The sequence below is a fragment of the Pollachius pollachius genome (genome assembly GCF_949987615.1).
Source record: "Pollachius pollachius genome assembly, chromosome: 4".
Classification (NCBI taxonomy): Eukaryota; Metazoa; Chordata; class Actinopteri; order Gadiformes; family Gadidae; genus Pollachius; species Pollachius pollachius.
In genome coordinates, this window is record NC_136937.1 from 20,952,066 (window position 1) to 20,961,230 (window position 9,165).

Consider the following 9,165-nt stretch of genomic DNA (forward strand, 5'->3'; position numbering starts at 1 on the left):
CTTGTCTGTTTTAAATTGACATAAGATGGAATGTCACAACTTAAAATAACACATACAGTGGGGCAAAAAAGTATTTAGTCAGCCACCAATTGTGCAAGTTCTCCCACTTAAAAAGATGAGAGAGGCCTGTAATTATTCATCATAGGTAAACCTCAGCTATGAGAGACTAAATGAAAAAAAAAAATCCAGAAAATCACTGTCTGATTTTTTTAAGAATTTATTTGCAAAGTATGGGGGAAAATAAGTATTTGGTCACCTACAAACCAGCAAGATTTCTGGCTGTCACAGACCTGTAACTTCTTCTTCTGAGGCTGTTTACCTGTATTAATGGCACCTGTTTGAACTCCTTATCAGTATAAAAGACACCTGTCCACAACCTCAAACAGTCACACTCCAAACTCCACTATGGCCAAGACCAAAGAGCTGTCAAAGGACACCAGAAACACAATTGTAGACCTGCACCAGGCTGGGAAGTCTGAATTTGCAATAGGTAAGCAGCTTGGTGTGAAGAAATCAACTGTGGGAGCAATTATTAGGAAATGGAATACATACAAGACCACTGATAATCTCCCTCGATCTGGGGCTCCACGCAAGATCTCACCCTGTGGGGTCAAAATGATCACAAGAACGGTGAACAAAAATCCCAGAACCACACGGGGGGACCTAGTGAATGACCTCCAGAGAGCTGGGACCAAAGTAACAAAGGCTACCATCACTAACACACTACGCCGCCAGGGACTCAAATCCTGCAGTGCCAGATGTGTCCCCCTGCTAAAGCCAGTGCATGTCCGGGCCCGTTTGAAGTTTGCTAGAGAGCATTTGGATATTCCAGAACAGGATTGGGAGAATGTCATATGGTCAGATGAAACCAAAATATAACTTTTTGGTAAAAACTCAACTCGTCGTGTTTCGAGGAGAAAGAATGCTGAGTTGCATCCAAAGAACACCATACCTACAGTGAAGCATGGGGGTGGAAACATCATGCTTTGGGGCTGTTTTTCTGCCAAGGGACCAGGACGTCTGATCCGTGTGACGGAAAGAATGAATGGGGCCATGTATCGTGAGATTTTGAGTGAAAACCTCCTTCCATCAGCAAGGGCACTGAAGATGAAACGTGGCTGGGTCTTTCAGCATGACAATGACCCCAAACACACCGCCCGGGCAACGAAGGAGTGGCTTGGTAAGAAGCATTTCAAGGTCCTGGAGTGGCCTAGCCAGTCTCCAGATCTCACCCCCATAGAAAATCTTTGGAGGGAATTGAAAGTCTGTGTTGCCCAGCGAAGGCCCAAAAACATCACTGCTCTAGAGGAGATCTGCATGGAGGAATGGGCCAAAATACCAGCAGCAGTGTGTGAAAACCTTGTAAAGACTTACAGAAAACGTTTGACCTCTGTCATTGCCAACAAAGGGCATGTAACAAAGTATTGAGATGACCTTTTGTTATTGACCAAATACTTAAATTCTTTAAAAATCAGACAATGTGATTTTCTAGATTTTTATTTTTTCATTTTGTCTCTCATAGCTGAGGTATACCTATGATGAAAATTACAGGCCTCTCTCATCTTTTTAAGTGGGAGAACTTTCACAATTGGTGGCTGACTAAATATTTTTTTGCCCCACTGTATCTACCTCTAAAATCCATACTGTTCAATCTTAATATGAGCTTTGCCACAACCCTGACTTTTTTGTACAATGAGTGTCCAAGATATTATCTTTCAAGTATCTTTCAAGTTGTGTTGGCATGTATCACAGCTGTAAACAACCTACCACTACCAGCATGTAGCTGTAATATTTTCATGGCAGAACATTGAAATGCCAGATGTACCTATATATATATATATATATATATATATATATATATATATATATATATATATATATATATATATATGTGTGTGTGTTATTTATTTGTTAATAGCAACTCTGAAGTGTCAAGTGTCTAAAGTTTGATTATCTTTTCAGGTGGAGCTGTCACTTGAGCAGCCATTCATAAGGGAGACGCAGTGCAACTGCAAAGCTGGCTTGGGACAGTGCAATCATCTAATCGGGCTGCCCTACACTCTCGCTCACTTCGCCAAGATGGGCTACACATCTGTTCCCCTAACTACTAGCAAGACGTCACTGCCTCAAGCCTGGCACGTTCCATCAAGAACGCAAGAAAAGTAGGATATTGAAATAGCATATTTTTTGGTTTGATTAAATTGATAATGCAGAATTCTACACAGTTCATTCAAAGTTCAGTTCATTTCTTTACTGAATGAACTGAACTTTAAGTGTCATTGCAGTAGAAACATACAACGAAATTGGAGTCTTAAAGTGCTAGAGTGATTCTGTGTGTGTGTGTGTGTGTGTGTATGTGTATGTATGTATGTATGTATATATGTATGTACCAGGTATGGGAATTACAAGTTTCTGTTGAGTCCGGATGGCTACAGGAATGAAACTGTCTTTGAGTCTGGTGGTGTTTGCTTTTGCAGATCTGTAGCGTCTGCCAGAGGGTAGCAGTTTGAAGAAGTGGTGGGCGGGTTGGGTTGAGTCCTTTGTGATGTTTAAGGCTCTGTGGTGGTAGCGTTTGTTTGCAATGATGTCCAGGGAGGGCAGGGGGCAGCCTATGATTTTTTGTACTGACTTGATGACCCTCTGGAGGGGCTTTTTTCTGCCGCTGAGCACCCTGTGTACCACAAAGTGATGCCACAGGAGAGTAAAGCCTCTGAGTGGCCTTTTTGGTTGTTGTTGTGGTGTTGACTGTCCAAGTTAGGTCGTCGGAGATGTGTTTTCCCAGGTATTTAAAAGAGTGCACTCTCTCCACTGGGTCTCCGTTTATGAAGATGTGTGGTGGATCCACTCCCTTCTCCCTCCTGAAGTCCATTATAAGCTATTTTGTTTTGGTTGTATTTAGCACAAGATTTTTCTTTTTGCACCACTTAAGTGCCACGACCGTCAGTCGTAGAACTTCACCTCTGTAGGCTGACTCATCATCCCCTGTAATGAGTCCCACTAGCCTGGCTATTACCAGACCAAGCCAATCGTAGATTGCACGTTGGTCTGGGGAAGCTGGCATCATTTTCTTCAGCACAAGAGGCGTGATCAACGGGCCTAGTTCAACTGACTTTGTATGCGATTGGCAGCTTGCCGTCGCTTCCCTGTCGTCATTGTGTTAAACCAGCCAATAGCGCGCCAAGGGGAAAAGCCAGCCAAAGAAAGAAATGTATTGCTCTTCAGACCCTTGTTCAGGGCAAACTCAATTCGCTGGAAGAATGGGAGGGGCTACCCAGGCTACAGTCCCACCACAGTGGTGCAGTTTGCAAACTTGAAGATGGCAGGGGAGAGGTGTGATGAAGTGCAGTCCTGTGTGTAGAGGGAGTACAGTAGCGGGCTCAGCACACAGCATTGTGGAGCACCTGCTCTAAGCATGATGGTGGAGGAAAGGTGGTGTCCGATTTTAACAGCCTGTTTGCGGTTGGTAAGGAAGTCCAGTATCCAAGTGCAGGTGATCGGCGGAAGGCAAAGGTTAAACAGTTTTTTATGTAGTGTGTGAGGGATGATTGTATTGAAGGCATAACTTTAATCAATAAAAAGCATCCTCACATACCTGCCACGGCTTTCCAGGTGTTCCAGAGCAGTGTGCAGGGCGATGGAGATGCCACCCACCCTGTTGATCGTTTGGACCGATATGCATATAAATGTGGGTCGAAGGAGCAGGGGAGACTGCAGCATTCTACGAGTGTCACCTCGAACCTTGCAAAGAAGGAGTTTAGGTCGTCCGCCGGTGAGGTGTCTGTGCCCCCTCCAATGTTGGTGCTGCCCTTGTCAGTTGGTCAGTGGCTGAATGCCACATTTCCCACATTTCCCCCTTGTTGCACACTTGACATTCTGCGCAAAGTTAGGGAGGGCTGACTTAAGGCATGCGGGGTTGAAGTCGCCTGCCACTATGTGAGCACATCTGGGTAGGTGCACTGCAGTTTATTCTGTAGGTTAGTCTGTAGGTAGCTAAGCGCTATGTTGGCATTTGCATCCGGGGGAATATAAACGGCCGTTATAATAGTAATAATAATACTAAATCATTCATTTTCTATAGCGCTTTTCAGTGACCCAAAGACGCTTACATAAAACACGAAGAGGGAGATGACAATCAGGGGGGACAAGCGGCAGACAGCACAACAGAGAACAGAAGCAAGGTGGAGTGTGATAGTAGATAGGGATAAGGGTGGTTATGGGTAGGGGAGGTCATAGGCTTGGAAATAGAGGTAGGTTTTTAAACAGGATTTGAATATGGGAAGTGAGGGAGAGTCGCGGACAGGTTGGGGGAGAGTGCCAGAGTCGGGGTGCTGTTCTTGAGAAGGCTCTGTCACCGAAGGTTTTAAGTTTGGATGGTCGGACAGTCAGATTGAGAGTGGAGGAGGATCTGAGGGTTTGGGAGGGTCGATGGGGGATGAGGAGGTCAGACAGGTAGGGCGGGGCCAGGTGGTGGAGAGCTTTGAAAGTCAGGAGGAGGATTTTGAAGTTGATACGTTGTTTGATGGGGAGCCAGTGGAGAGTGAAGAGAACAGGAGTGATGTGTTCATGAGACCGGGTGTGAGTGAGAAGGCGCGCAGCAGAGTTTTGGACCATTTGGAGTCTATAGAAGGAATGAGAGGTGATGCAAGTGAGGAGGGAGTTGCAGTAGTCAAGGCGGGACGAGATGAAGACGTGGATAAGGGATTCAGCAGCAGGGGGGGACAGGCAGTGTCTGATTTTGGCGATGCGGCGGAGGTGGAAGTAGGAGGTCTTAACAATGAAGCTGACATGGGGAACAAAGGAGAGGGTGGGGTCCATGATAACACCAAGATTGAGGGCCAGGGGGGAGGGAGTGACGGTCGAGGTGTCGATGGTGAATGAGATGGGTCCAGTTTTTTTGAGAGTGGATTTGGTGCCTGGGACACAATTCAATAGATCAACGTTTGTGCGCATGAGCATGAAATCGTGTGATACCGGGTTGGGTGGGCATGTCCAACTAGATGTGTGCTGGATAGATCAGTCTAACCAGCCTACCCAGTGGACTGTAGCAAACGTTGATCATCTATCCATCTGTAGGAGGAGCTCTGTTTTATCACTATTGAGTTTGAGGGAATTGAGGGTCAGCCATGCTTTTATTGTAGAGATGCAGGTATTGAGTTGGGTGAGGGGAGGATTTTGGGTGGGTTTGGTGGTGATGTAGATCTGGGTGTCGTCAGCGTAGCAATGGAAGTCAAGGTTGACGTTGCGGATGATGTGACCGAGGGGGAAGAGGTAGCAGATGAAAATAAGGGGGCCGAGGACTAAGCCCTGAGAGACCCCCTGCGTGACAGGAGAGAGGGTGGATGTGTGGCCAGAGAGCGAGACAAATTGTTGTCAGTGAGGTAGGAGGTGAGCCAGTCAAGTGCAGTGCCCTCAACACCCTGTTGATGCAGCCTTTTAAGGAGGATGGAATGGTTGACCATAACAAAGGCTGCGCTGAGTTCAAGTAATAGCAGGATGTTGAGGGCACCGGGGTCTGCAGAGGTGAGGAGATCGTTAGTGACTTTGACCAGGGCAGTTTCGGTGCTGTGAAGTGGGCGGAAGCCAGACTGAAGGGGTTCATAGAGTTTGTTTGACTGGAGGTGGGTGTGTAGTTGGGCGGCAACAATGGATTCCAGTATTTTGGAGAGGAACGGCAGGTTGGAGATGGGGCAGTAGTTGGAGAGGTCGGCAGGATCAAGGGTGGGCTTTTTGAGAATGGGGGTGATGGAGGCAAGTTTGTAGACAGAGGGAACATGACCAAGGGATAGAGACTGATTGAAGAGGGTGGTGAGGTGGGGGATGAGGACAGGGAGGCAAGCCTTGGTTAGAGTCGTTGGAAGGGGGTCTAGACAGCAGGTGGTTGTCTTGGACGCAGTGATGATGTCCAAGATGTGGGAGGAGTCAACAGGGGAGAAGGCAGTGAGAGGAGGGGAGGGCAGGTGATCAGGGAGGGGGGGGGGGGGGGACAGGAAAGATGGGGGTGGAGGGGTTACTGAGGGCGGCAGTCAGGGAGCTGTTTGTTTGGGAGATTTTATTGTTAAAGGCGAGGAGGAAACAGTTACAGAGGTCAGGTGAGGAGGGCGGATTGATGTCCGGCGGCTGGAGCAGTTTGTTGACGTTGGAGAACAGGATGCGGGGGTTCCAGTTGGTGCTGTTGATGAGGGTGGAGAAGTGGGCGGATTTAGCAGCTTGGAGGGCGTCGCGGTAGAAGGAGATGTGAAGTTTGTAGGCTTCGGCGTGAACGGTGAGGCTGGTTTGTGTGTACAGTCGTTCGAGTTGGCGGCCAGTCTGTTTCATGGTGCGGAGTTCCGGGGTGTACCAGGGGGCGGAGTTGGTGAATGAGACAGAGGAAGTTTTACAGGGGGCAAGGGAGTCAGAAAGGATGGAGTTGAGCATGATGGCATAGTCATCAGGGGAAAAGGGGGCAAAGTCAGGCGGGAAGGCAGAGGATAAGAGCAGAGGAAATGGTTTTTGGGACTATGGGGTGAAGGCAGCGGAGCGGAGAAGAGGATGCAGAGATGATCAGAGAGTGGGAAGGGGATAGGATGGGGGTTAGATATGGGTAGGGAGGCGGCGCAGACTATGTCCAGGATATGGCCTTTGGTATGGGTGGGGAAGTCAATGTGTTGGGTAAGTTGGAAACAGTCAAGAATTGAGAAGAAGTCAGATGTCAGTGGGGCCTTGGGCTGGTCAAAGTGTATGTTCAAGTCCCCAGTAAGTAGGAGGTGGGAAGAGAGAGAAGACGCAATAGTGAGGAGTTAGCTCAGATAGCTCAGAGAGAAAAGATGGATGAGGCTTCAGGGGACGATAAATTAAAACAGTAGTGATAGAATTGGGAAGGGAGAAGGCAAGGTGTTCGAAGGATGAGATAGATGGGAGGTTGAGGTTCAGTTCAGTGATGGAGAGGGAATGTTTATGGAGAACGGCAACCCCTCCCCCTTGGCCGGAGAGGCGGGGTTTGGCAGTGTAACTGTAGTTGGAAGGGGTGGCTTGATTGAGAGCATAGAAATCCAGGGGCTGTTGCCACATTTCACAGAGGAGGACCAGATCGATGTTATTGTCCAGTAGCAGTTCAGATATAATGGGTGATTTGTTGGAGAGGGAGCGACAGTTCAGCAGTGCGAGGGAGATGGATGGGGGAGCAGGGGAGGGGGAACGGAGGTTGTTGAGGTTGGCAGTACAGCAGATGGGGGTGACGGGGGGGCGAGAGTTAGTCCAGAGTGAGGGGATAGGTGAACCATGGGGGAGGTGTTGGTTGCGAAAGGGGCCGGAACTTCGATGGATGTAGCGGCATCGGCAAAGGATGCCGGCTTTGCTAGCTGCAGTGGCAGCAGAAGCAGGGAGACGATGGTTGTTGTTGGGTCGGTGAAGGGTAACGGCAGTGTAGGCGAGTGGGCGAGAAGTTGGTGGAGTAGAGAGGGTCCAAAGAGTCTGGAGTAGCAGGAGTGGTAATCCAAGGTGGAGATGTGACATGACAGCAGATGAAAGAAGTCTGGGTAGTGTATTGTCAATGGCTAGTAGCTGATTAGCTAGAAGCTGGTAGGCAGTGAGTTGTGTGGATGCAGCAGTGGACCAGGTGGTGGAGTTAGTGGAGTGGGTGATGTTGGTTGCCCCAGACCGTACCCGCGCGGCAGGCAAGCCCCACCGTGCCATGGCGGCACCCGACTAGGCTACAGCTAACGAGCCGGCAGGGAGTGGGGGCTCCCCCCATGAACGCCGGCTGGATAGCCAGACAGCTGGGCCAATGTTTTAAGCGAGGCAAGCAGTGCATGCAGACAGCCGGGTTAGCGAGGGATGCAAGCGGGTCAGTCCCGGGTTGGCACAATCACCACCACAAACACACAAACATACTCACCCGGGTCCAGAGCAAGCAATCCATACACTCAGGAGACAGATGGATCCAGCGATGATAAAGTTTGACCGGTAGACAGTTAGCTAGCTGGCTAACGTGGCTGATAGTCCAGGAGTCTGCACACGACTGACATGGAAAACAAAATCAAACCACGCACCAACGCTGGTTAGTTACATAAACGTTGGATCAGTCGAAGGTCAGGGGGTCTGCACACGACTGACATGGACTCTAGATCTGGTGAGCAGCGGCCGCTAATGGCCTCACCAGTCTTTGTTTATATATACACAAAGCTCTGCTCTTACCGATGGCTGAGTTCCTGTCTGAGCGATGTAGAGTGCATTCTTCGAACTGTACCACAGCGTCTGGGATTTCTGGTTGAAGCCACGTCTCATGATGATGTTCAGGAGTCAGGACCTGCTTTGCAGTCATCAGCAGCTCCAGATCATCCTGCTTGTTTACGACGGACTTGGCGTTGGTGAGGAGGATGCTCGGAAGCGGATGTCTGTGTGGTTGTATATGCATAAATATTTTATACTTTTGAAGATATTCTATTTTTAATTACTATTTTTTACAATGGAAGTCAATGGGAGGACGGAGGAGCCGTCCGCCCATTCTCTGACACTTACTTCAGACTTCGTAACTTGGTCAATATTTTATCGTGAACCTTCGTTGAAAGGTTTAACAAATCAACACACTTGTATCTTCAATAATCAAAAACAGGATTTCAATTACCTTTATACTTTTTTCAAAATCAGTTTTAGTTCCATGTCGGCTTGTTTTCAGTTTGTCTTATTGATTTACGCTGAGGTTAGAGCGCGAGGACGTGCAGGCAGTGTTGCCAGATTGGGCAGTTTTTCTCACTCAACTTGATTACTTTTTACGACGTTCAGGCAGCGTTGCCAGATTTGGCGATTTCCCCGCCCAATTTGATAACTTTAAATGACGTTAGGCTGGAAAAATGAGCATAAGGCGAGTACATACAATTTTGGCTATTTCAGATTCTTCAGTTCAATTCCTTTAACATTTCTGCATTTTTAGCAATGCTTTGCGCTTTTCATTCAATTGTCAATTTATTTGTCAACTATTTAATTTTTTTTAAATGGTGTGCATGTTTACATTGTTAACTCCATTTAGACTTTTGAACTCTGTTCAAATCCCATCACTTGATTGAAGCCATTTAACGTTTCTTTATGTAATCTATGTGGCTTTATTAAAAAATATTTTCAACCTCACTTTGTACTACAGCACTCACCGCATTTTCTGCAGGAAATGCATTTTATAGTTCTTAATGTTCT